The sequence below is a fragment of the Mus musculus genome, chromosome 6 (assembly GCF_000001635.26).
Source record: "Mus musculus strain C57BL/6J chromosome 6, GRCm38.p6 C57BL/6J".
Taxonomy (NCBI): domain Eukaryota; kingdom Metazoa; phylum Chordata; class Mammalia; order Rodentia; family Muridae; genus Mus; species Mus musculus.
Genome location: NC_000072.6, coordinates 84,216,762 through 84,244,215, shown reverse-complemented (window position 1 = coordinate 84,244,215; position 27,454 = coordinate 84,216,762).

Genomic DNA, 27,454 nt, shown 5'->3' with positions numbered 1-27,454 from the left:
TAAAGCCTGAGCCTGGCCTCCACCACCAGACTAAGAGCTCTCTGGGGCAAATTCCATCCTAATCCTATCCCCTAAGCCTCTTTTCCTCCTGTTCCTTTCTCTTTAATACTTTGTGCTCCCTTCCCAGAAAGAACTAGTATTTGACAATGGACAGGCTCTCCTCCCAGACAGCCATTCATCCAACTTGGATTTTGCTTCATGGACAGAGGCCCACCACCTGTTTGCCATGCATGGAGCTACTGGTTCTGAGTGTTCTCCTTGACCAGAGAGAAATCTGGTCTTAGAGAGGCCAGGCGACTTTCCTTCAGGAGACATTCTTTGGGTGGAGCCCCTGACCTTCCAGCCTGGGTGCTTCCCCCTAGACAACCTTGGGCTTGCCCATCTCACCCCAGCCATATGGTGGCCACCCCACATAAAATCCCAGAACTGGGACAGGAACTAGGACAAAGAGGAGGACACTGGGGCCCCAGTCTTGACCCCAAGTTCCTATTTATAATCCTTATTCCAGAGATGGCCATTTAAACACACATTCCTGATAACTGAATAATCTTTGGCACCAAGCAAAAAATAGCCTGTGGCCCAGACCACAATTGTACAGCTGGAGCGGGGTGAGCAGGGACAACAGGGACCCGATGATGCAGGACAGGCTGGAGGTAGGAGGGGCTGGTTTGGGACAAGTGAGTTGGGACAGCAAATATAGACAGTTAAATATATCCCTGTCAACCTGGACATCATGTGAACCTAATGCTATGCCAGGCCCCTCTGCCGCAAGCCCTCCCCAGATGGGCTCAGATCTCTTGTTCACAATGGAAGTGAGACCAGAGACCAGGTCTGGAGGAACCAGAGGAACCCTGGTGACTGTGAGCCCTGGGGCTTTGGAGAAGTCATCGAACAAATCAAGATCCAAGAACAGAGGCTCACATGGCATCCCCTGGAACTGTTAGTGTGATGAAGGGAGTGTAGCTGTGTGCTGGGGCAAGAAATAGAGGGCCTTTCATTCTTCAAGCCAGCTGACAGAATCCTCCCTCAATCTGTGGGAACACCAAGGTCTCTTCTATAGAAGTCTTAGCAAGAGATGGAAGTCTCAGCCAGTGTCTGCTACTGCTCACTGGGATCCCCTGGAGAATCCTGTCCTTAATACTGAACATGTCCCACAGCATCGCTGTCCATGCTCCCCAGCTCCACAGAACTCACACCTCTTCCTGCAGCTGCCATTTGCACTTAGTTTATTTTTGTGCACCTTGCCTTCAACCTCCTTCCAACTGGGGGAAGAAGGACAAATGACCTCACGCTTTCCATTTTAATAAGGTCACCAGTCACACAGGTTTGGGGCCTATCCTAAAACCCCCTCTTAACTAAGATCTTCCCTTCAAAAGAGTCCACATTCTGAACACTAGAAGTTAAGACCCCTCTCCCACAACAGCTGAGTTTGAAAAGGAGATGAGCTCCATCTTATGTTTGCAGAACATTATTTGATGTAAGAAATCTCCGAGAATTACCTCCTGGGACCTCGGACACTTATGGTGCTTTATACTGGTGACAAACAGAAGGGGCAGAAGAGTTCAGCTTCGAACGTGACTTTGAGGAATGCCCAAGCAGGCCCCTGTGCTCACAGCTTGTGACAGACTGTCTTGTGACAGCCTTCTACAGATTAAGCTAGGGTTCTAGAGATACAGTACAGGGCTCAGGAGATGCTCGGTGGGCAAAGCACTTGACATCCAAGTATGAGGACCTGGGTTCAGATTCCCAGAACTCAAATAAACTCAAATGCCTCTGTAACCCCAGAGTTCCTATGGCAAGATAAGAGGTGGAGACAGGAGACTGCCTGGAAATTTGCAGGCCACCTATGCAGTTAGAAACAAGAGTCTGTCACAAGCAAGGTAGAAGGCAAAGACAGATATGCAGAGCTGTGATCTAACAACACATGTGCCTTGGCATATATATATATATATATATATATATATATATATATATATATATATATATGTGTGTGTGTGTGTGTGTGTGTGTGTGTGTGTGTGCCTACACACATGCATATGTGTACACACAGTTGACAGCTAAAAGCTAAGAAGTTAGATCACAAAATGATGAAACAGGAAGCAAGCACAGTTGACGTGATGGAGCCAAGCACTGAGTCTTCTTTTTAAATACTAATAAAATCGACATCCATTTGTGGGAATGACAGCTGGGAAAACGGAATGAGTGGAGACCTGAAGCCTGCATCAGGTTGAGAACTGACTCTCTGCAGGTGCTGAGTCACTTTTAGAAGATAAAGAGAAATCAGGAGAAACACTACACAAGCCAAGTCACATCCCAGTGAGAGGCAAGTAACCAGAGGGCTCCTGGGAGCACAGGGTGACAACCAGCAGCCTGTCCTCCCAGCACCAATTCCCTGCAACTAGCAAGGCCTCCAGGGCTCCACCTCCCTCAAGGATGACCTGACGTTGCAGGCCTAGCTCTGGAAAGAAAGTTCTCAGGACAATGTAGGCACAGATTTTGAATGAACTCAGTTCAGACTAGCCAGAGTGCCAGCCTGCTGCTATTTGCTCTTCTGCAGCACTGACATGACTGCCTGTCATTCCTAGGGCCTGGGATGTGTCCTCATGTGGGGCACACTCTCCTGGGGGACAGAACAGCAGAGTCTATTAAGTCTGTGGGGTCATGAGCCAAGCTTCCTGGGCTCACAACCTTGCCCTACAAGAATCATTTAACAGTTCTATATTAAATTTATCTTAACTGATAAAGCACAAAAGTATACATATTTACGGGGGAGCCATGTGATTTTGGGGATATGTATATGTGTTATGCTTCATTTTCAATTTTTTTAATGATACTAAGGATTGAACCTAAAGCCTCAAGTACTCAAGGCTGGTTCTCCACCACTCAGCCACAGCCCACTCCTCATTTTACTCTTTGAGATACAAGCTCACAAAATTATCCAGGCTGGCCTTGAACTGTGATTCTCTTGCCTCGGCCTCCCAAGGCACCAGGTCAGGCTCATTGTGTCATATTTAAGTCAGGTCAAACACGACCATCCCTTGTACACTGGTCATTTCTTTGTGGTGAAAACATTGCACGTCTTGTTTTATAAAGTACGCAGTGTAGAACTGTTACTTATTTCCACCCTACTCTGCAACTGCACCCCATCGTTTGCTTGCTTCCTTCTTACTTGTGATTTAGTGCCCATGGACCAGTCCTTCCTTCTCTTCCCTGCCAGCTGTTCTGCACACTCTGATAACCACTGCCCTCCTATCAGCTTGTAAGAGATTAAGGTTTGGAGCTTCTGCATCTTGGTGAGGTCAAGCCATTCTTGCCTTTCTGGGCCTGGCTTATTTCACTTAACATGATATCACTAATTCTAGCCCCGCTGTTGCAGACTTCCCTCTGTAGGTGAAGGGTATTCTGTTGTGTTTATGTACCACCTTTTCATTACCCACTCGACAGTTGACAGACACATAAGTTGCTTCAGTGGCTTGGCTCTTGTGAATGACAATGAACAATGAACCGCAGACATAATGATACACGCAGCCAGCATCAGGATTGCTGGGCCATGAGAAAGGGCCAGTTTTCATCCTTTTGAGGGAACTCTGTCATGGTTGTGCTAATCTACACTCTGGCCCACAGAGTTTGAGTGTTGTGACCTTGTTGCATCTCCTTGGTTTGTCTGTCTGTCTGTCTGTCCATCAGGGGTGGTAATAGTGACTCATCGTGGTTCTGATTTGCATTTCTCAGATTATCATGGTTAATCTTGATTAACTGACACATTTAGGATCACCATAGAAACAGATCTCTAGGCATGACTGTGAAAAAATGTCTAGCTTAGGCTAATTGAGGTAGAAAGATAAACCCTAAGTGTGGGTGTCTCTATCCCATGCGATGAAGTCTAGAACAGAGTAGAGAGGAGAGAGCCAGGACATGGTGACAGAGACCTTTAATCCCAGGAATCAAGAGGCAAAGACAGGCTGATCTCTGTGAATCTGAAATTAACCTGGTCAACACAACAACTTCTAGGCCATCCCGGCCTATACTGTATAATAATAATAATAATAATAATAATAATAATAATAAATATTAATAAATTAAAATTAAAAGCGGTTGTGAGTTGAATAGAGAATTTCTTTTGGGTCTTCCTCTGCCTTCTGACTGCAGACACTATGTGACCAGCTGTCACCATGAGTTTCCTTCCATGGTAGACTATATCCTCAAACCAACATCTGGAATCAACTTTTCCTTCCTTAAGTTGTTTCTGTCAGGCTTGTATCACAACAATGAAAAAATAACACAGTACTGATTAGTGGGGCTGGGGGACCTGCTGGCCACCCCTCTGTCTTCTTTTGAGACATATCTGTGGATGTCCATTTAGTCTTTCTAACTAGCTGTTTGGGCTCTTGCTACATCATGTACAGACTCCCTAACCTTGCCACGTGACCACCTACAAACCTTCCCACCTTCTCAGCGCTCCTCTTCAGACACTCCCCATGCAATGGGACCCCATTTGTCTCTTTTGGAGTTTGTTTCTTTGAGGACTTCTCTGAAAAGCCCTGTATTCCTCAGCATTGTCCCTCTGGTTTCTCCTCGTGGTTTTAAACCTTCACATTTACATTTATGTTGTTAGTTTAGATCTTTTTATAAAAACTCAAGTTACAGGTGCATAGAGTTTATGTTTATGGTCTCTGTCTCGTTCTTTGGCCTCTGGTTATTTTTCTCTCAGTGTCCATGCTGGTTTGATTATTATAGTGTTGTAGTATTTTTTTTTTTTTGGTAACATGATGTAATATTTCTGCTTAGTTCTTTTGCTTAGAACTGTGTTGCTGTTGGTTGCCTTTCATGGTTCCAAACAAGTTGTAGTATTTTTTCCAATTCTATGAAGAATATCATGGACATTTGATGAGAAATGTGTTGACATTGTGTCTATCTTTGGAAGTGTAGACATTTGAACAATATTGATTCTTCTAGTCTGTGAACAGGGGACGTCTTTCTGCTCTTTGTGTCCTCTTCAATTTTTTTACCATCAATGTTTTATAGTTTTCATTACAGAGCCTCTCTCAAAACTTTGATTAAATTTCTGCCTCCGGAATCTTCTTTGCATCCATCACAGAACTGACTGCCTTCTTGATTTCGTGCAAGGATACCATTTTTTAACATATCTATGAGTTCGGGTGCCTGCAAAGGCCAGAGGCATCAGATTCCTCTGGGAGGAGGAGTTGCAAGGGGTCGTGAGCAGCCCAGTGTGGGTGATGAGAAATGAACTCTGGTCCTACAAGCTCGTAGGCACTGAACTATCTCCTCCAGGCCAGGGCTGCTGACTTGTTAAGGGTGCTTTTTGTATCTTAATTTTTTTTCTGGGTCCATCTTTTAGGTTCCCAACGTTAATTTATAATCTCTAGATTTCAATTTTCTCACTTTCAATTTTGTAGCAATAAATTTTCAAAAGGAGTTACAGAGTCCATTCATGCAAAGATTCATGACCTGTGCTAAGCATCCAATAACCATCGACAAGAGCAACTCCTGCTTTCCAGGAGTTAAATTATGATTCTGAACATTGCTTAGGGAATCTGGAGCTGAGAAGGGAGGTGAGGTAGTTGGGAGGGGGATTTTACTTTACTCTAGAAAAGCTCAATAAAGCAGCTCAACTCCATAGCAGAAACTCCTTCATCGGCTCCCACGTATCAAGTCTCATGTCCTTGACCACATCTGCAAAGCACTAAGCATCTCTTGTTCCTCTGATCTTCTCCATTCAACCTCAATCCAGCCCACCTCACCTGTGCCTCTCATAAACAAGAGTTACAGCTATAAACTCCAAAGGCTTTCTTAATGCCCTATACTTCATTTTCAACAATCTCCACGATGGGCTGGAGAAACAACCGACCAGTTGCAATGGACCTTCCTAATCAGAATGGCTTAGAGCAGAGGTTGGCAACCCATAGCCCTGCCCAGTTTTTGTAAAACACATGAGTTAGGCATGATTTAAATTTTCAAGAGGACAAACATCACATGGAGAATTCGTGACATATAGAATTACATTGAATTGGAATGTTGGTGTACAACAGGGAAGCTGTATTGGAACCAGGCCACTCATTCTCAATTGCCTGTGGCACTTCCACCAAGCATGAAGCAGCTACTAGTTCATGCTTTACAGAGGTGTTTGCCAACCCCAGGCTTAAAACAGCCACTGTCTTTTTGGTTAAAAACTTTCAGTATGGGTTGCCACTGCTCTTTCTGGTGCCTTCTAAGCTGATCAAGGCAGAAATTGCCTCAGTGTCTAGGGTAGGCACTGTCTGTGTAGTTTTTGGTTAGGGCTATCAGTTGGCAGAACACCTCCCTACACGTTCCTCTCTGACTTTATGGCTTCCTCACAGGATGGCCTCTGAGTCCCAAGGACAAGCATTCTCAAACCAAAAAGAGCAGGTGCTACCACTCTAAAAAGATGCCCTTGAGATCAGCACAAATGGAGATGTTACTTTTCCATTATTCTAGTTTCGTTCCCATTACTGGGATAAAGAATCTGACAAAATCCTACTTACGGGAGAAAGGGTTTAATTGGCTCACAGCTTCAGCTTTGGGGCAAGTCAAGCAGCTAGTCACATCTTATCCACAGTCAAGAGCCAACAGAAATAGATGCATACCTCTTCATATTTATATAGTTTTCTCCATTGTTATATACTTCAGTATCCCTTGCCTAGGGAATGAGGCTGCCCACAGTGGGCTGGGTCTTCTCATATCAATTAATATTAGTAATCAAGACAATCCCCCATAGACTTGCCCACAGGCCAACCTGATATGGAAAATGCCTCACTGAGACCCCCTTCATACCAGGTGATTCTAGTTTGTGTCCAGTTGACAATCAAATTAACTATCACAACCATATTCAAGCCAGTTGGTACAGATCACAGGCTAGGAGGTAGGGGGGATGCAGACGCTACCTTCATTGGATTCAAGGTTAGAGAATCCAGCAAACATGTTTTCTACACATCACAGGTGTAAAGATTCTGGGGCACACGGTAGGAACTCTTTGAAGAGTGACTTTTATTATCTCCACTGTTGCTCACCGACATCATGTCTGATGATGTTTGACAGAATACTGTACACAGAGCTCAGGAGACATCCTGCCTCCTCCATTGGGGGTCAGTTTACAACAGGTGCTCTTACAAACTGATCAAGAATAGAGTTCAGCTGTCCCATATTTTTGTTGTTGTTTTGAGAGAAGGGCTCACTGTGTAGCCCTTGCTGGCCTGGAATTTGCTTTGTAGATCAGGCTGGCCTCAAACTCAGAAATCCACCTGCCTCTGCCTCCCACATGCATTTTTTTTATTCAAGTATAGATTGGTTGTACATGTGTTGATTGGTATGCTTGCAAATGTGTATGTGTGTTCATATGTATATGTGTGACTTTGTGTGGATCTATGTGGGGAAGCCAGAGGTCATCCTCAACTTGTCATTCCTCACATGCTGTCTATCTTGGCTTTTGAGACAGGGTCTCTCAATGGCCTGGAACTCACTAAGTGAGCTAGGATGGCTGACTTCAGGAGTTCACATGTCTTCACCTTCCTAGGGCTGGAGACATAAGACCAAGCCACAGTGTCTGGATATTCTAGATATGTTTGTTTGTTTGTTTGTTTGTTTTAATCTCTGCTGGTAATGATCATATGTCATCTGGGTGAAGGACTACAGGGTACTACAGCATTTCCAGGATCTTCAGAGCCCTACACATTGCTAATTGACAGCCCATACAGTGATTGTAGTATTCTAGCTCTGAACATGGAGCCCAGAGAATAGAAAGCAACTTTGCTTATGATTTCTCTGAAGAGTCCAGAACAGACCTGGAGCACAAAGGATTCTCCACTAACACAACTGAGGACCCCATAACTCTAATCTTCCCTCCCTAGAAAGATTTTCCTGACACAGACTAATCCAGAGTAGAGGTGTCTGGCCTTATGCCAGGCTTCCAATCCTCTTCCTGTCCCCACTTCTGTAGCTTCCAAGGCAACATATACTTAAGACAAAGAAATAGCTTCTGTGTTCCCTGCCTTGGACCTAAGTGGGCTTCTTAGTTGCCTTAAGAGTTGAGGAGACTGCTGGGCGGAGGTGGCGCACACCTTTAATCCCAGCACTTGGGAGGCAGAGGCAGGTGGATTTCTGAGATCAAGGCCAGCCTGGTCTACAAAGTGAGTTCCAGGACAGCCAGGGCTATAGAGAGAAACCCTGTCTCAAAAAACAAACAAAAAAACAAAACAAACAAACAAACAAAAAAACCAACAACAACAACAAAAAGAGTTGAGGAGAGTTCTAGCTTAGATACAGGATACCACTCAGCCCATAGCCATCAGAAGAGCTCCAGCCATGGGCAATGCTAAGCTAAAGCCTGGTCTCCAGACTCCAAGCCTAAAGTCTGGGGTGCCATCTTCCATGGCACCAGGGAAGCCCCTCAGATTGTGGCCAAATGCAGGAGTCCTGCCCTTTGGGAGCTGTGGTCTTCTGTCTACTGAGACACAAGCCTCAGTGGCCCTGCCCAGGCCTCAGAAAGGTATGAGAGCTTGGAGCTATTGATGTTGGCTCTGAACCCTTGAGCCATGGTAGAGTGTCCAAGGAGACCTTTAATTGTCCAGACATGGGGGCGGGCACCAACCCTGCTGCCAATCTCCTTTGCCTCAGTCACAGTGAGAATGAATGGCTCACAGCCACAATCAGCCACCTCTGTCACATACTGCAACCTCAGACTGACCTCAGCCAGGGCCGCAGACCCATGCCTGACACTGGTCCCAGAAATGACCCTATCCAAAGGCCATCCCTAGCCCAGCTACAAAACTATCCCTGATTTACTCCACACTGATTCTGGCTTCTGATCAGGGGCTGTGGAAGTTGTTAAAACCTCACAGGCCCACAGTGCCAGTCTTAATTGGCAGCCACGTTCAGTGAGGGAAAGAGTCTGTCCTGCGAATGCAAGACCCCAGAACTGATACTGTTTTCATTCAGTCTGGAGCCCCCAGCATCTGGGATGGCACCACCATGTCACCTGGTCTAATGCATACCCAGAGGCTTGTCTGCAGGGTGACCACATGTCCATCACGTTGACAATCAATGTTACCTATCTCAGAAGCAAGCAGCTGCTGACCATCCCCCATTGGCCTCTGTACCTCCACACTGGAGCTCCTGTCAGGCATGCCACCACCTCCCACCTACCCTAACTCGCTTACCTCCAGTAATTCCTGTGAGATTGCCTTGCTTCAGTATCCAAAGAGCAAAGCATCAGGGCTTGTTGAGTCTGATAGGACAAGGTCCTAGGTCATCTTAACAGAGCCAGAAGTCTGTCAGCAGCCCCAGGCTCCTGGGTGGCTTAGAAGAACAAGGATACCTGGGGCTTCTCTGGTACCCTGATGTCTCAAAGCCATTACCTTAATGCCAAGTTCACATTCAAGAAGTTCCTGTGAGAACTACAGTTAATTACCTACAGTTAATGCTGTCCTGGCCCCAGTTAAAGACAAGCACACACACTCCCAGCCCCTACTAACTCTCAGCCCACTGGCCCACTCCTCACACTACACAGATCTTCTCAGGGATCAAGACAGTGGAGTTTGTGTCTCTCATCCTCACAAAGTTCAAGCTTTCTATAGCTAGAGGTCTATGCAAGCCTGCACAGGACCAAAACAAAGACCACCCTGAGGAAAGACCCTGCATCCCTAGGCAGTACCCCCACCCTCAGCTCAGTCCTGTCCATCATGCAAAAATGACTTTGAGAGGGGAAAGCCAAGCAAGGCTTCAGAAACTGGGCTGCTGCTGCACCCAGCAGCCTGGAAGGGACTGGAAGAGAGTCAGCTGACTCCCAAGAGCTGTGCAGAGCTGAGCACAGCTTCCTTACAAGGCCTTCCCTAGATTCTAGGGATGAACTCCAACAGTTCCAGGCAAAGTAGGCTATAGGATAGCCCAGCTGACTCTCCATCATCCATAGAGGTGAGCCATGGTGGCGTTAGTGGCCACACAATAAGAAAGGGCCTCTTTTCAGGTGTTCCACTTGAGCTGGATCAGAGACTAAGAATGAAAGCAGGAAGCCGCCCCCCAGCAGACCTGACAGCCTCCCCTCCAGTCCCTGCCAGGCTTCCTGCCCTCGGCCTGTACCTTTCCTCACCCCAGCCATGCTAATGCCTTTAGCAGCCTCCAGGTCTGTCTCCAGGGCAGCCCTAGGTTCAAAGATCAAATACACTTTCTGGCAGACTAGGGCGATGGCCTACTGCCAGCAGTGGGAAGGGCCGAGCCAGTGTAGAGCAAGCAAGGTTCTTTTGAGTCCTTGGTGTGAAGGGACCTTAGGCAGGAAACTCCACAGTGTGCCCAGAAAGAACCTCCATCCCCAGGGAGCTGACCTTGGCCCTGCCTTCCAGCCTAGGAGGAAACGGGTAAGGGGTGGGACCCAGGGGAATCAAAATGAGGGGCGAAGGAGAAGCGAACTAGAGAGGAATCAACTCAGAATGTCATTCTCAGGTTCTGGCTTTTCCCCACCACACCCTGAAGCCCAAACCACTGGGTGTAGTGACAAGGTGTGTGTGGTCAGGGAAGGGACACCCAGGGTGGCTGAGGAAGGACTGGTGAAGAGGGCAGGCAGAAATCACCACAACCAGTCCCTGTCTCACCATCTTGCTTACCAGTGTGTTCATGCTTTTTGGATGGGGGTGTCACAACTCAGAATACATAAACTTTCCTTCAAACAACCACAAAAATCTAAAGCCTTTACCAGGTGAGTGTCTGCAGTTCTGAGAACCAATTATCTTGGAAGACCACAAATGAAAAGTCACTGAGGAATGTGAAGGGTGACCCTGCTGTAAGCTTTCTTCTCACTCAGCTTCCAGGCAAGGCTGAAAGCAGCTGTGAAAACCTGCCCTGTCCCCTAGAGGCTTGGTCCAGGGATGGTAGTGTCCTAAAAAAGAGAGAGAGAGAGAGAGAGAGAGAGAGAGAGAGAGAGAGAGAGAGGAAGGAAGAAAGAAAGAAAGAAAGAAAGAAAGAAAGAAAGAAAGAAAGAAAGAAAGAAAGAAAGGAAGGAAGGAAGGAAGGAAGGAAGGAAGGAAGAAATTCTGAGGAAAGCAGCATTGTAGGAAGTCCTCAGGTCACTGGAGGATGGTGACCCCAGCCACTCCTTCCCCATTATCTGTGTCTGTCTTTTTCTGTTTCATCTCACACTCTCTCTCTTTCTCTGTGTGTGTCTGTCTCTCTGTCTCTCTGCCTCTGTGTCTGTTTCTCTCTCTCTGTCTCTCTGTGTGTGTGTGTGTGTCTGTGTGTGTGTGTGTGTGTGTGTGTGTGTGTGTGTGTGTGTGCATGTGTGTGTTCCCTGGATCATGGCATGAGTAGTTTGTTTCACCACAAGCTCAAAGCCACAGAACAAACCTGTCATAGAGCAGAGCTCCAACCCTGTGAACTAAGACAAATGTCTTTATGCTAAGCATTTTGTACAGCGAGAACAAATCTGACTGACAGAGAACACATCTACTGAGAAATGGGATTGTTGTCTCCAGCAATGTCTGGATGGAACAGAACTTTAAAATTGGTTCTCAGAGGAATGCAGGAACATTCAGAGGAGGGGGCTTGAGAAAACTCTAGATAGCTACAAATAGAACCCAGGGGGCCATCTGCTGAGGGCTCAGACACCAGACTGCTGTGGGAAGTGTGAGCTGTAACAGGCTGTGCAGCTTCAGATGGACAGACACACCAACTAGCATGGAGACATCTGTGGGCAAAGCTGCTCTCTGGGGCCATGGGAGCACCGCTACGACCAGGAGGGCCAAGAGAGGGCATAGCTGCCAGTCAGCGTTGGGGCCCTCCCAAGAAAGAACATGAAGAAAGGAGAGGAGGAGGTGAAGGAAAGGGAGAGAAAGAGGAGGGGAGAGGGGGGAGGGAGGAGGAGCGCAGAACCTGTCAGCTGCTCCACACTCCACACGGGCAGATTGGATGACATTGGCAGGCTGAGGCTGACAGTGACCATGAACTGGCCAGGCAGAGCCCCTTCCAGCTGCTGCCCATCCTCAAGTGCAGCGGCGATTGGAGGACTTGGTCAGCCAGAGCTGTGCAGCTGTCCATCAGGACAGCGGGTCCCACAGATGGAGAACACTATCTACACAGAGGACTCAGCAGCAGCAGCAGCAGCAGCAGCAGCAGCTCAGGGGCCACACAAGGCTCAGCACCTCCTTCAGGTCACCCTGGTTCTCAGGGCAATCAGGAGCCTGATCAAAGTTTCTCATCTGTTCCCAAACTTGCTGACTGTGGAACCGGTCCCTCCCTCCCTTCTTTTCTCCCCTCTCTTCCTATTTTCCTTCCCCTTCTCTCCTTCCTTCCTTTCTTTTCTTTTTATTTTTGTTGTTATTGTTTTGATATAGGCTGTCATATATCTCAAGCTGGCCCCAACTACTTATATAGAACTCCAGATCCTCCTTCTTCCACATCTCACATCTCGAAAGCAGGAACTGCCAGCTGAGCCACCACACCCGTCTTTTTTTTTTTTTTTTTTTTTTTTGTCTGCTGTTATAGACTGAATTAAGTCCACCCCCAAATTCATCTGCTAGTATCCCAGTGTGACTGGGTCTATATTCAGGGTCCCTTTAGGAAGAAGCTGAGGATCATGGAAGCATAAAGCTGGCCCCCAATCCAACAGCACTGTTAAGGGAGATATGAAGGTGGCCAGGGAGGGCCTTAGATCTGGGAGGTCTGGGGACCATCCAGCAGGAAAGCCACTGTGCAGAGGTGGACCGTGAAGGCTGGTTCCCACCATCTGCACCCCAGCTCCGTAATCCTCCCTCCTGGCATGGAGACCTTAGGCACTGGCTGGTTTTTCCAGGCCTTTAAGTATGGAGGGCCTGGCAGCCAGCCACTCCTAGCCTCTGTTGGGGGCCCAGAACCTGGAGAGGGAGGCAGCGTGGAATAGCACTTACCGCACTTCCCCCACTCCGCTTGCACAGGTGGCTGATGGACAGGCCTCCCTCGGCATCTGCTCCCCATTTCTAAGTGAACTCCAGCCAGCTCTCAGAGCCACGTGTTCACCCAAACCAACTCAGCCCAGAATCAATCACCATGTGACAGGAGAGGACATGGGGTCTGCATCACCTCCCCATGCCCCCACTCACTGCTGCCACCTGAGATGCCAAGCATGAGGGTCCTCATGCGTCTCAGCAGCAGGCCACCTTAGGGGTTGGGTTGTCGGCTGAAGAGCGGGAGCACTAGGCAGCCATGGGCACTCACGTCTCTTTAGGGCCAGGCAAGGTCAGAAGGGTAAGGCCACATGTGGGCAGACCCTGCTTTTACCTAATGTATGCTCAGAGCTATGTGTGTGTGTGTGTTTCTAAGCTCTAAGTATGACTTTTTTTATTATTTGTGACTTTGAAAACTGGAAAAATGAATCCCTTGCCTAGTCCTGGCCACACAGTCAGAATCTCTCCACTTCCCCATCCTCAGGGTGGGTAGCAGCAATCCCCAGGCCTTCAGCACTGCCCACTCCAGGGAGCAGCAGAACAAGGGACAGACTGATGGCAGGGGTGGGATTCTGGTACAGCTAGCTGCTGCCTGCCTGAATGGACTTGAGCAAGTTGCCAAGTACCTGATGCCCAGCTGAAGTGGGGGCACCTGTGACCGCATCCTTTCGCAGGATCAGCTGGAGGTTTAGAAGGGTTTGTATTCACCCTGTCCTTCAGAAGTACTGGGAACAAATAATGGATGTATTCATCGGTTCCATGTGACTGGAAACCTTGGAGATGGTTGCTACAACTTGACAGACAACAGGAGAGCCGTGGTCAAATAATAATCTCACGGCCCTGCTTAGATCAAAGCTGCTTGTCCCGCTCTGCCTAAAACAGATAGCAGACTATGGGCCCTGGGAAGCCTCTTGGGAAACCCTGCTGGGGGTCGGGGGAGGGGGGCAGGCACATGAGGGGAAAGAAACCAAGGACACTAACTGATCTTGTGGACCAGGCTGAAGCAGGCAGGGTACCTGAGACCTCTTTCTCTTTTGCTGTGGTCAAGCCGAACTTCTCAGCCTTATGATGACAGTCCTAAGGAGGCCAACCTCTAAGGCTCCCCACCCTTCCTCAGCAAATCTCTGCTTCTCTCTGGTGGAAGTCACAGGAGGGTCCAGCATCAGAAGATCCTGGCTGGAGACTCAATGGCTTCCAGGTGTGGGGGAGGCCCAGCTGGCAGGGCAGGTGTGGGGAGGGCCCAGCAGCTGTGGGGTGTCTGGAAGGCATTTGAGCGTCTAATGAGCGCGGGATCTAATTAAAAAGTTGGAGGAGGAATAAGGGTCCACACCATGTGGCACAGGAAGTATAGCTGGGGCTGCCCGAACAGCGGGGGTTCTGTGGGAGGGGCACCTGGCTAAGGAGCAAGGGTCAGCCCTAGCCTTAGCCCTCCAGCCATGCCTCCAGTAGGTGCTAACGGCAGAGACTTCCATGCCAGACACCAGCCCTTCTGGCTGCCCTGCTAGCCACTTCCCGGTCAGATGTGTAGGCAAGTGGGTCCCACACTCTGCTGAACCCTTGAGAGCAAGGGCAGGGAGCTGGAGTGCCTTTATTGGACTGTGACCCAGAATTCAACAGCTTCTAAGCAAGATCTCCAATGTAAGCTATTCCCCAAAGCCAAGGTGTTTCTGAGGGCAGGAGATGAGCTAAAGTGGATGTTTGTCAACTTGACAACCCGCTGGACCCTGCAAAAGTGAGTTGAGCAAGACAATCCCCCAACACTGCTGTCACAGGAGGTCACTGGGAGTTCAGTCACCCCTCCATCAACTTGTGGTCAGCGAGGCTTTAGGCAGGTGGATTTCTGAGTTCGAGGCCAGCCTGGTCTACAAAGTGAGTTCCAGGACAGCCAGGGCTACACAGAGAAACCCTGTCTCGAAAAAACAAAACAAAACAAAAACAAAAACAAAAACAAAAACAAAAGAATGCCCCTCTATCTTGGTACTCTCTTCTGTTCCCATCACACGCGGTGTCAACTCTAGTCCAGCAGACACTGGCCTCCACATGTCTGTTCTTAGCTCAAATGTGCCTCCCGCACTTGGCTCCCTCTGCCGTGTCCTCCACAGCGCCCTCAGGCCCAAGGCCTTCCTGTGAAGGGCTCAGGACGCCAGAGGATGAGGAAAGGGTCTGTTCCCCATCTTCTAGTGCCCTACCCACCAGCTCGGCTGCCCTGCAGCCCCTCCCCAGCCCTGTCTCTTTTCCCTGCCCCCTCCCATCTGCTCCCAATAACAAAGCTTTGTCTCCCAGCATGCCCTGCCCCTCCCAGTCCCTGTGGGAGGACAGGGAGGCGAGACACCCCCATGCTGGTCCCTGACTAGGGTGTTAATGAGATCCAGGTTTCCATCCAGCTGTGGGCTAGGCCCTGTGAAGGCAGTTTCCTTTCTCTTGCCTTAACCTTGTTCCTTCAAGTGTCTCCCCACATGCTGGGATTGGGGTGAGCAGCAGGTGAGAAGGGGAGAGGGAAGAGAAGGGAAAGGCAAAAGGACTGAGAGCCTGTGTGGACAGGCGACACAAAGGAAACCTCAGAGGGGGTTCTTAGCCTGAAGAAGCCCTTCAGGGTCAACAGGAAGTCGGACCCACAGCCGTTCAGAGAGCTGGGCACTGGCTACCCTTACTCACACAAGCACACACAGCCCTCTTCATGTCAGCCTCAGTGGCTGCCTCCCCAGGATTCATCCCTCATGGCCCGAACTGTTCAAGAGCTCCCCGCTGCACCCCACAATGAGCCTTCCTAGGGACTGCATCCTCCAGCAGAACTGACCACCCACCTCTGAAGGTCACGAGGACACCTGCTGGATCAGCCCTGTCCTCTCTGTTTCCTACCTCTCCTGCTACCCACACCTAGCTCACCTTCTGCTGACTCAGGGAGTTAAAGACCTCATGACCTCACAGGCAGGGCAGTCCAGAGAGGCAAGTGTCAGATCTGCTGCCTGCCTGCCTGCCCTGCTTTACCATGCAGCCTTAGGCAGTTTTCTTGGTGTCTCTGGCCTCAGGGGTCCCAATAGGTGAGCTGAGGGTGGGGTGACGCTCTCCCCACAAGCAAGGTATGCCCAAGACTGGTTCCCACAGGATAAGAACAGTGAGTACATCTGTGAGGCTACAGAGGTTGGAGTCCAAAAGCCTGGGTGAAGGGGAGGACTCTGCCTTGCCCTGAGGGGATAGCACTGAGCCCATACAACTGTAAATGTGGCCAGGGGTTGCCCCATTCTCACTACCCAGGAACTAGAGACCTCACACAGGCCTACATTCCCTGTGCAGGATTCTTTAATTGGTGGTACTGTTCAGTTCTTGCTAGAGCTGTATACCCTAGCGCTGCCTAACCCCGAAGTTGCAGCTCAGGGAGTCAGCGAAGGGCAAAGTATAGGCCCCGGTGCACTCCTTTGCCTACCCCCAACCTACCAATGTCGGACACACAACGCACCACTTCTGCAGAGGCAGGGTTGTGCATAACACAGGTCCTGCCCTGGATTGTGGTTGAAGGACACTATCTGCTAAGAGCTGAAGACCTAAGTGGGCCACAAGGCTGAGACCATTAGTACTACCTCCCTGGATGGAACAGACCCTTTGCTAATGCATAAGCATTGTTTTCAGCACCACACGGAGCCCTGGCTTCTCTCAACATCCCTCCAGCCCTCCTCCTCAGCAGCCAGACTGGTGAAAATACCATAGCTTCGCCCCACTGGTATCCAGTCCACACTCTAAGCCCCGTGCCCTAAATAAAGCTCTCCCTACACACGTACAAGGTCTGCCATTCCATCCTGTGGCCTCTCACTGACTTCACGGGGGTTGGAGATTGCGGGCTGGCTGAAGCCGACTGAGGAAGGCAGTGAGCTGCTCACAGTCCTGTCCAACACAGATGTGAATGCCACCTCTGACCATAATGGAGTACGTTCTTTCCAGACCACCTGAAGGGTGCTCCCTCAAGATTCTGGCCAGCGTTCTCATGGTGACAGGATTGTGGGAAGCTTTCCCCAAAGCCTGGCTGCCTCTGGCAGGAGCACCAGTTGCCTGATGGCCTCAGCCAGCCAGAGGGAGAGTCAGGAGGCATCCACACAGCCCATCCTCCAGTTCTACGCAGAGGCCTCCAGAGCGGAACACACACACCCACACAGGAGGACTGACTTCAGGACACCTGAACTCTACTACCTCTTGTGGTTAGCTTATCACTGGGTGTGACAACCTCTCATCTAAAAGACAGACCTCTCACTATTTCCATTCTTAGGGATTATCTCACCAGAAAGACTATACAGAGTACTCTGAAGGAATGGCCCACCGGTATACCAATGGAACCCTCTCAGAGCTTCCTGCAGCACATCTCTGTGCATGTCATCTCCTGGAAGCCTCCTGTGTTGAGACCCTTGGTACTTAAGGGTTCAGATGGGGCTGCTCCCATCCCACCTACCTTCCTTGGGCCCAAGCCACCAATCAGAGCCTAACTCTGAAGACTTCAGATAGCAGGCACTACCTCTGAAGGGGAGGCCAGGGGAGACCAGCAGGGGCTCTGTCCTGAGGCTTGCTGTGTTCCCCACCTCTGCCCTGACCCTGGCTACAGGCTGCTCTGCCTTTCTAGGATGCCAGTGTTGAGCAGCCAAGTACCACACCCACTGAATCCATCAAGAGTCTCCCAGTTGTCCCATCCCTGCTCCCTGTCCAAGCTGTCCTCGGCAAGGACAACACAGCCACTTTCCTCTCCTCTATTTTCTTCCCCTCCTGCCTGGCCTCACCAGAGCTTGTTTGTCCTTCCAGCTCCTAGGAGAACCTGCTGAGACTTCCCACCACACAAGTATCTATCTAGCCATTTGTCTTCAGGGTCTCCAGCATACTATTGTGGGCTCACTGAAAGCACTGTCCTTCATCAGAATCCACGTTCTCTGAGGAAAATGCCCATGCCTTGTTTATGTTGAGCTGTCCAGTTCCAAGAGCTGTGGCTGCCTTCAGACAGAGGGTCCCTTAGGAACAAGAAAGAAGCTGATCACACATGCCACCCAGAGATTCATAGGGGATGTGGCTCTGTCTTCCCAGCAGTGCAGAGTCATTCGAAGAGCTATCATGCCTTTATCTCCAACCTCGAGGAGAAGTTCGACCTCCCCCATCAGACCCAGGGCTCTGCAGAGGCAAAGTGGGCCTCCTCCATCACACTCTAGCTAGAGAGAGAGAGAGCATGGGGTCCCAGCCTACTGTTCAAAACATAAACCCAGGAAGGTCCACACACCTCCCAGTGGGATAGAAGTTGAAATCCCAAGCAACAGGCAGACCAGAGAGCCAAGAGAATGGTCAGAGACCTGGAGGTGAGCAGGGCAGGCCTTATGCCAGAGGCAGGACACCCAGGGTCATCTTCCTGAACAACGAGGCATTCATGAGCAGCCTGGCTCCAGGCAAGGCAGGCTGTCATGCCAGGCCCGGCCCTGCAATCTGTGCTCTGAGCCCAGCACTGGCTGGTGCTCAAGTGGGAGAAAGTTGCTGCTGCTGAGGTAGCTGCGTGGAAACAGCTATTTTTACCCTGGCAGGCAAGGAACAGGTCAGAGTAGAGTGAGTCGTGGAGCAACCACCACAGGGCCTAGAGAGGACCTAGGCAGGGGTGGCCATGATAACGTGTGGGTTGTAGGGGCATGGGCCAGAGCAGCTGAGGGCCACCCAGGCAACTCGCCACAGTAAGCTAGTCCTACTAGGAGCCAGCAAAGACATCCCAGGGACAGACCCCAGCAGAGTTACTGGTGTGTCTATCCCCGGCTGAGGCTCTCTGATACACACACACACACACACACACACACACACACACACACACACACTGGTCCTTGCTGTGTGTGCAGGGTCAGTCTGGACCAGAATTGGAGACACATGGAACTTTCCACCATTTCTAGTTACAGACCAGCTCCTTTCAGCTCCTCTTCCTTCTTCCCTGAGGATGCTGTGGGTATTACAATTTAGGAAGGGCAGAGGGAAGATCCCACTTACCTCACAGGACCTGCTCGGGACCTCTGTTTGAGAGTGGTGGCTTGGCAGCCTTTAGGTGAGGGGCTGGGAGAGAATTGCAAAGCCACCTCTATTTGCCTCCAGCAGCCAGCACGGGGGGGGGGGGGCACCTGTCCCCGCAGTAGATAGAACACTCTGTGCCTAGGTGCTTAGTTACATAAGCACAGCCACACTCAACTCACCGAGACCATTTGTGGCTCTCCCTGACTAATAAAAAAGCAAATGTCTCCTTGAGCCGGGCTCCCTGCCACCAACCACTATCCTTTCTGACTCCTGGCTTCCTTTGGTCCCCTGCCAGCATATTACCACTCACCTCTGCCTGCCCTGCTGGGAGGGAGGGAGGGAGGGAGGGAGGGAGGGAGGGAGGGAGGGAGGGAGGGAGGGAGGGAGGGAGGGAGGAGGCAGACCATCAAACCTTTCAGGAAGGAAGCCAAGAGAGAGTGAGGTCCAGTGTCCCATGCTGTGTGGCCTTCAGGAGCCCTGGGCTATAGAAGAGGATGCCTGCCTTCCCATGGGCAGTTCATATCCCACTCTGGGAAGGCCTTCTCATCAAAGGACACACCCTACTCAGAGGTCCTGGCCCTACTCCTCAGCACTTGCCTGTGAGATTCTGAGTCTATGACACTTAGCAATTTCAACCTAGATCCATGTTCCCTTTCTTCCTTCCTGACAAGAGTCCCCTTCCTCTGTACTGTTGGATTCATCTGCCCTTTAAGATAGGAAGGTGGGGTCAGATCCTGGAGACGGAGCACCCTGGAGGGTGGAGCTGAGCATAGGAAGAGGGAGACAGAGAAGATATCTGTCAATCAACTTCTAGCTGTTGGATTCTGACCTATACAGTAGCTCAGGGAGGGCTTGCTGTTGACCTTTGTCCTTAAGGCTAGGGCCCTTTCTGTGAGGCTGTGGACAACCTGTACCACCTTGTAGGGAGTCCTGCTGGCTTCAGAGGGAGAAGGGGGAAGAGCTGGGCTTTCCAGGAAATCACTCACTCTTTATAGGGCTCCTGAAGAGCCTTGGGGCCATCCCCTAACAATCCCAGCCTGCTCTTTGGGGCCAAGCCATTTGATTTTCGATCATAAATCACAGAGCTCCGAACTTGCATGGGTGAGAAGGGTCTGGCCCCTGCCCCCACCTTTCATCTAGGGTGGGGGGGGGGACTGCAGACAGATTTTAACTTTGAGTTAATGAGGGTCAGGCAGGAGGACACCCACAGGAAGGAGAGGAAGGGGAGGTGGAGGTGGAGTGATCTGGATGGGGTGGGAGCGGTGTCCTGCGGTGGGGCCTGTCTCATATGGATGCTGGGAAGCAATCCTGGGCATGATGGTTTACACCTTGTCCTCCCAGAACTCAGGAGGCTCACCTGGAGCTTAAGGCAACATGGGCCTAGGCCTATATTCCAACATGCATCTTCAGACCACTCCAGATGGAACACTGCTCATAGAGAGGGATGGCTTACAGAAAGAGCAAGAACAAGAGCCATCATGGACAGGAAAGGGGGGGGGGTGCATAGAAGAGGAGCCTGCAGAGAAGTCCCCAGAACAAAGTAAAACACCTGCCTTTCATACCCTTTCAGAGCATGGCAGGAATTTCTATGCCATGTGATTTAATCAGGGCTAGCCTACATGACGAGAAGCATGAAGAAGACAGGTAGGACCGTAAGTTAGGGGTTGTGATAGATACATCAGGGTCAGCACATCACACTTCTTAATTTTCTGCACAAGGAGGAAGGAGAAAGAGAGAGAGAGAGAATTGAATGTTTGGATGGGGGGATCCTGGTTTCTTCAAGCTATGAAGATATGACCAGCTTTGAGTGACTAGCATCTTAAAGGGCCAAGCCTATGATATATATATATATATATTCATGTGGATGTGTATGAATGGAGATGGAGGCCAGAGATTGACATCCAGTATCTTCCTCAACTACCTTCCGCCTTACTATTTGAGACAGAGTCTCTCTCTGAATCTGGAACCCAGTGATAGGTTAGATTGGCTGGGTAATGGGGTCCAGGGATCTGCCTGCCTCTGCCTCCCTGTGCCAGCCCTGAGTGCCAGGGTTACCAGTGCTTGCTGCCATGCCTGGCTTCTATACTGGGACCCAAACTTAGGTCCTCATGGTTGTAAGCAAGCACCTTCTCAGCCAAGCCATCTCACCAGCCCTTGTTTTTGTTAGTTTATATTCTATACGTAGCACTAGGCTTTAGAGCCATTTCATATACACAAGCATATAGTTATTTTCACCATGTTCCCTTCTACCCTCCCCCACCATCCCTTTTCTCCACCTCTGCAGTCCCCTTGGTCCCCTTTGTCTCCTATACAGTGTCACTTCCGTGTTATATATACACATGATTCTATGTATCTATTACAAAACCCAGAAAGAACAATTGAGAGAAAACATGCAGGATTTGTCTTTCTGAGTCTGACTTAATTTGCTAAATATGACTGTCTCTCGTTGCATCCATTTTTTTAATAATGACATACGTTTATTTATTATGATCAAATAAAATAGTGAAAACATACCATTACTCTTTTTGAGAGAGGGTTTCTCTGTGTAACAGAGCCCTGGCTATCCTGGAGTTGCTTTGTAGACCAGGCTAGCCACAAACTCACAAAGATCCATCTGCCTCTGCTTGGTTTAACCACATGTACCACCATGCTGACCCACCCACTTAAGTATTTAATAAAACAACTTTCAGAGGGAAAGACTAACTTGTTTGCTTGCTTGCTTGCTTGCTTGCTTGCTTGCTTGCTTGCTTGCTTGCTTGAAACATAGTCACCCTGCCACCCCACCCCCCCAAACCCACACTGGCCTTAAACTCAAAACTTCCTGTCTCTGACAACAAAACATGGGGTTGTAGGTAGGTGCCACCATAGCAGGCTTGTTACCATGTACTTTACATAAGGGAAATTCTAGAATTAAGTGCCAGCCACAGTTCTCTCTGGTTAATAGGATTAGGGGCTATTTTATACTCTGCCCTTTGCTAGCTGTTTTCCCAAAATTCTCTAATGAACATATATTACTTTTATAATAAGACAAAAACCATTAAAAACTATTTTTAAAAATAAAATAAATGATCCCTTTGCCCATCTGGAAGGAGTATGTTGCTCAAATCCCAGTGAGGGTTAGAGTAGGCAATGAAGAGGTCAACTTCTAAAGCACTTCCCAGAGCCCAGGCTGGCTTCCAGGCAACCAAGCATGGGAAAGGCAAGAGCCAAGGGCCTCTGTGCCCACATCACCAGTCCAGCCTATAGTAGGCAAGGGCATGAGTCACAGCAAAGGAGCCGTAGGATAGAACCCAGACTCCCTCTCTGGCTGAATTGGTTACTTTGTGCATTGCTGAGACAAAACATCTAACAGGCGTACCTCAGGGAAGGGTTGATTTTAGTTCACTGTTCAGGGGCGCAAGTCCATGTTGGTGGGGAAGTCACAGCAGCGGGACCCCGGGACAGCTGACAACATGGCATCCTCAGCCAGGAAGCAGAGTTCAGAAAGAGTCAGAAAGCCAGTGTTCAGCTCATCTTTTTCCTTTTTACCCAGTCTGAGATCCCAGTACATTGAATGGCATGTTCGCACTCATGGATCCACCCTGTGAAGCGAATCTAGACAGTTCCTCACAGGCTTGGCCAATGATTTGTTTCCACGGTGACTCAACCCCATCAAGTTGACAATCAAGACCAACGGGTCACACTGTCCCAGAAGTGTAAGGTGAGTTACACAAGAGACAGGGGTCACAGCCCACACCTGTTCTTCCCTTGAATTCTTTGAACATGCTGTGGACTCTGCTGAGAAGACTCATCTCAGGTGTACATGGCTACCACTCATTTCAGTCTCACCTCTGAAAAAGGGCAGTCATTCTAAAATCTCCCCTCCCTTCAGTTTTGCAGCCATTATTCAGCCAGTGGCCACCTGAAGTCCTCGTTCTCAGATGCCATGACCAGAGAGGCCTTTCCTCACACAGGCAAGTCTCTCATGCATAACTCCTAGCCAGAGCATGGCAGCCACTCTATAAACATTGCCAAGTAAAGGCAAACACTGCCTACTTCATGGGGCCAGTGTCACCTCTGCACAGTGCCCCCCCCCCTGCGTCCCACTTCTACCCCCACCAGAGCTCTAGGAGCATCTGGGAGCCACCGCGTGAGAGCAACTGAGATAACATACGTGTGTTTCTGTGACATCCTCAAGTTTAACATTTATCCTCTGAAAACAGGCTTAAAACAGCTCCTTCAAAACTGGGCAAAGGGGCACAAGCCTGTGATCTCAGCCCTTAGGTGGCGCAGACAGGTGGACCCAGAGGATCAAGGACACCTTCAGCCACATAGTGAGTTTGAAGCTAACCTGAGCTAGAGATCTTGTCTCAGAAACAAACTAATTAAAACAACGGCTTCCTGTTGCCAATGCCAGTTAAGAAGTAGATATGCCTAGTGCCGTACTGGCTCAAGGGAGCCAAGGCTCCTTCTAAGACCTCCTGCCTTGCAAGGAGCCTCATCCCAAAATAAAGCAGCTCTGGAGGTGGAGGCTGGGTTTCTGGGAACTCACTAGCCTCTTCTCTTTCCTGAGGCTACCCACCTCACATAGATAGAAGAGAGGGGATAGAAGGAGAAGCTGGCCTCCTCTTAGCACTGGGACTAAGGGCTGCCACAGTTGCCTGCCCGCTACTTACACACTCCCTGGATCCAAGCCTCTATTCCTCCACCCTCCCCTCCTCCCATCATCTATGTCTAGAAGTGTTCCTTAGACACTGGTCTCATTCTTGAGGCAATCACCCTCAAGGGGTGAAGCCAAGGTTAAGTCCAAGGCCCCTGAGGCCCTACCTCAACCTGAAGTGGAGCTTACAAGGCCTCCCCAGCAAGGACTTTACTTCATGTTGGGGTCACCAAGGCTATTCTTCCCTCACATTCCTTTCCCCGAGCTTTACTGTCTCTAATGACCACTCAAAACCCACACTCTCCACTCACAAGAATGATTTCTACCAATCTACCCACCCTTGCCTTTCCAAACTCGAGCACTGCTTAGGGTTTCCATTGCTATGAAGAGACATGACCAAGGCAACTCTTATAAAGGAAAACATTTCATTGGCCCAGGCCATTATCGTCATGGTGGGAAGCATGGCAGTGTGCAGGCAGACACAGTGCTGGAGGAGCTGAAAGTTCTACATCTTGATCCGAAGGCAGTCAGGAAAGAGACTCCCTTGCACTGGCAGCCAGGTGAAGGCTCTCTCCTGCACTGGGCAAAGTTGGAGCAGGGGGAACCCTCAAAACCTGCCTACACAGTGACACACTTATTCCAACAAGGCCACACCTCCTAATAGTGCCATTTCTCTCCTAATAGGGCCAATAATATTCAAACTACCCACTTTCTCTGGGCACAACTATAGCCATTTGGTTCAGACAGAAGGATAACACATCTCTGTCTGCTGGAGAGGGAATGCAGCCACCTGAGGGGTGTACTCCCTTCCTAGTCTAGGGAAGGCACAAACACAACCCACAGAAAAGGGATCCCCAAAGACAGTTTGATCTCTGAGGGACATTCTTGAGCTAAAGAGCTGCCCCAGGCCTGTCTGTAGTTTAAGACCTTGGTTTAGAAGGGTCTAACAACAAGCCAGACTCTTCTCAGCAAGTCTCAGGGAGGCCCATGAAAAGCTTTGCAGAGATAATATACACCATCTGAGAGACCCACGTTTTCCTCTCTGATGGGTGAGCGTAGGATCGTTGAGGCCTCCCTGGGCCCTGGGGCCCCTCAGCCTATCTCTGCCACTTCCCCCATGCCTCCAGGCCAGCGTGTATGAGCTGACTGGGGAACTAGGGAATGTCTGCCACTCTTTCCTGGATCTGGGACAACAGCAGGGGGGTGGGGAGATAGATCCAGAAGGGTCCCCTGCCCCACCCCATTTTCCAGACCCAGCCACGTACTTCCTCGTCCCCTCAGTTCAGTAGCTGGCAAGGAGTAGTGATTGAATTTGCAGCTGAGCTGAGAATGAAGAAAGCAAGCGCTTTACATGTCTGGGATTAATTTATCCCCGATGACGGCCACATCCACGCACTCTTTTCTGCCTGCATTTCCAGCATGTGCTCTGGCTGACAGCGGGAGACACATACATGCACGCACGCTCAGAGAGCAAGCATGCTCAGGATGCCTGTCCCTCTCGTGTGTGCCCACGTCTGTCTGTGGCCAGCTCTGAGAGGACCAGGTTGTGAGCAGATACTGCTGAGTCCACCAGTAAGTCTGTCTACGTCAGTGGTTCTCAGCCTCCCTAATGCTGAGACCCTTTAATACAGTTCCTCACATGGTGGTGACCCCTCAACCACAAAAGTATTTTGTTGCTACTTCATAACTGTAATTTTGCTACTGTCATGAATCATAATGTAAATAGCTGTGCTTTCTGATGGTTTTAGGTGATCCCTGTGAAGGATATGTGACCCCCCAAAGGGGTCACGACCCACAGGTTGAGAACTACTGGTCTACAGGCTCTGCAGCACTTTTGGGACCAGGTGATAGTTGGAGCTCAAGTGTCAGAGGCGCCCTGGCTCCTTATGTCCTTCTAGCACTTCCTGGCATCTGTGTCACCTCCCCCAAGAGACAGCCAACAGCATTCCCAAGGACTGTTGGTTACAGACACAGAACACCATGTCTGGGGTTCCAGACACCCCAACTTTAACTCCCATACCCCAGAAGCTCTATGACCTGGAATCTGCCAGCTAGTGAGTGTCTGGCCCTGGGAGAACTGTGCCACACTACTCTGGAGCTTGGGTCCCTGCAGTAGTATACTCTCCCCCAAGGTGAATACCAGTGGAGTGCTCCCAAGCCAGCCACCTGCCGGTAGTAGTACTCCCAAGCTGGCCACTCTCCAGTGAAGGTGCTCCCAAGCCATCTATCCCTAGTGGGTATGTCCCCAAGCCAGCTAGCTGTTTCAACAATTCTGGGTAGGTCCAAGAAGGTAGTGTCCATGGAGCACTGTCCCTGGACAGTGCTGTCCTTTCTTCTTCCCTTTGCCTGAGGCATCTTTGATCCCTTCCTCTTCTTCCTTGGAGTTATCCTGGTGGAGAGGACCAAGCAGGTCAGAGTAAGAATGATATAAAAAGCATTTACTCTCACTATATGAGTCTGTGTGTGTGTGTATATGTGTGTGTGTGTTCCCAGTGTGTGTGTATGTGAATGGTCCCACTATGTGTGTGTGAATGGTCCCACTCTATGTGTATGCCTGTATATATAGTTCTATTCCGTGTGAATGGCCAATCCCCCTCCCATGTCGGGGGGGGGGGGGCAGGTAGCAGGCTTACTCGTGTGAATGCTTCCTAGACTTTAGTCTTTTACTATTTGTTCTTGGTCAAACTTGAAAACTGATCCTTTGAAAGTTTCCAGGACTTCAGCAGATGCTGAAGCAGCAGGGAAGCAGTTTCCTGTCTAGGCCTACACCAGGCAAGAGCACAGGTGGGTCTGAGCCTAGCAGGAGACCAAGGGTTGGGGCAGCTCCTGCCTTCTTCTGCTAGAGCCGAACCTGCCTCCCTTCCCCCTACACACACACACACACACACACACACACACACACACACACACCCCACAGCCATCTGGTTAAGAAACCTGGGTGCCAGGCCAGCCTGGCTGGGTGTGGGGCTTGCACAGGGCATGTCCCTCTCTTTCTCCTTTTCTCCCATATTTTGAGTAAGTGGAGAGGGTAGAGTGGAGCCAGCTCTGCCCAGCAGTGAGACAAGCCACCTGAGGATGGCTCCAGCTCACAGGCACTTGGACAGGCTCCTGGCATGCTGTCACTATCCCTCTGCCTGTCTGCCTTTGCCTCTCTCAGTTTCTGCCCACATTTACTTCATCTGCCAGCTGTGTGAGTGGTGGGGGCACCCCAGAGCAAAGTCAAGGAAATGAGGTGAACCCAGAGGCTGGGTCACAGGAAAGAGCTGATGCAGACACAGTTTTCCCCAGAGAACAGGTCTGGAAAGTCACCACTGTACCTTCAGTACCTCTCAGTGAGGAGGGGACTGGTGAGCCAGGTGAGCCCTTGAGACACCCTGGCTGTCACCAGCTCCCAGGCAGGGGCACTCACCTGGCTCCTCTGGAAATCCCATAATCCCACATTTATGAAACACATGAAGAGAGGATTGAGACAAACTTGAGGTTCCCAGAGTTGGGGCACATAGGGGAGGGGCAAAGTAATCGCTCTGTGTGTGCAGGGCTTCCCTGTCTGCCCAGCCAGGACTGTCACACCAGACTAGAGAGAAGAAATCAATGTGTGTTTCAGTGTTTACCTGTGTGTGGTGTGTGCATGTGAGTCTGTTTCTATGTGTCTGTGTGATGTGCATTTACATGGGCACACATTTATATATATGCTTATGTGTATACAAGTAGAGTATTTTTGCATAGGCCCTTTTGTGTGTATTTGCATATATATGTTTGTGTGTGCATATATTTGTATGTATGTGTATGCATCCGTGTTTGTGTTTTATATTTGCAGGGAGTATACCTATTTGTATGTCTATGTATATGCATGTGTGGC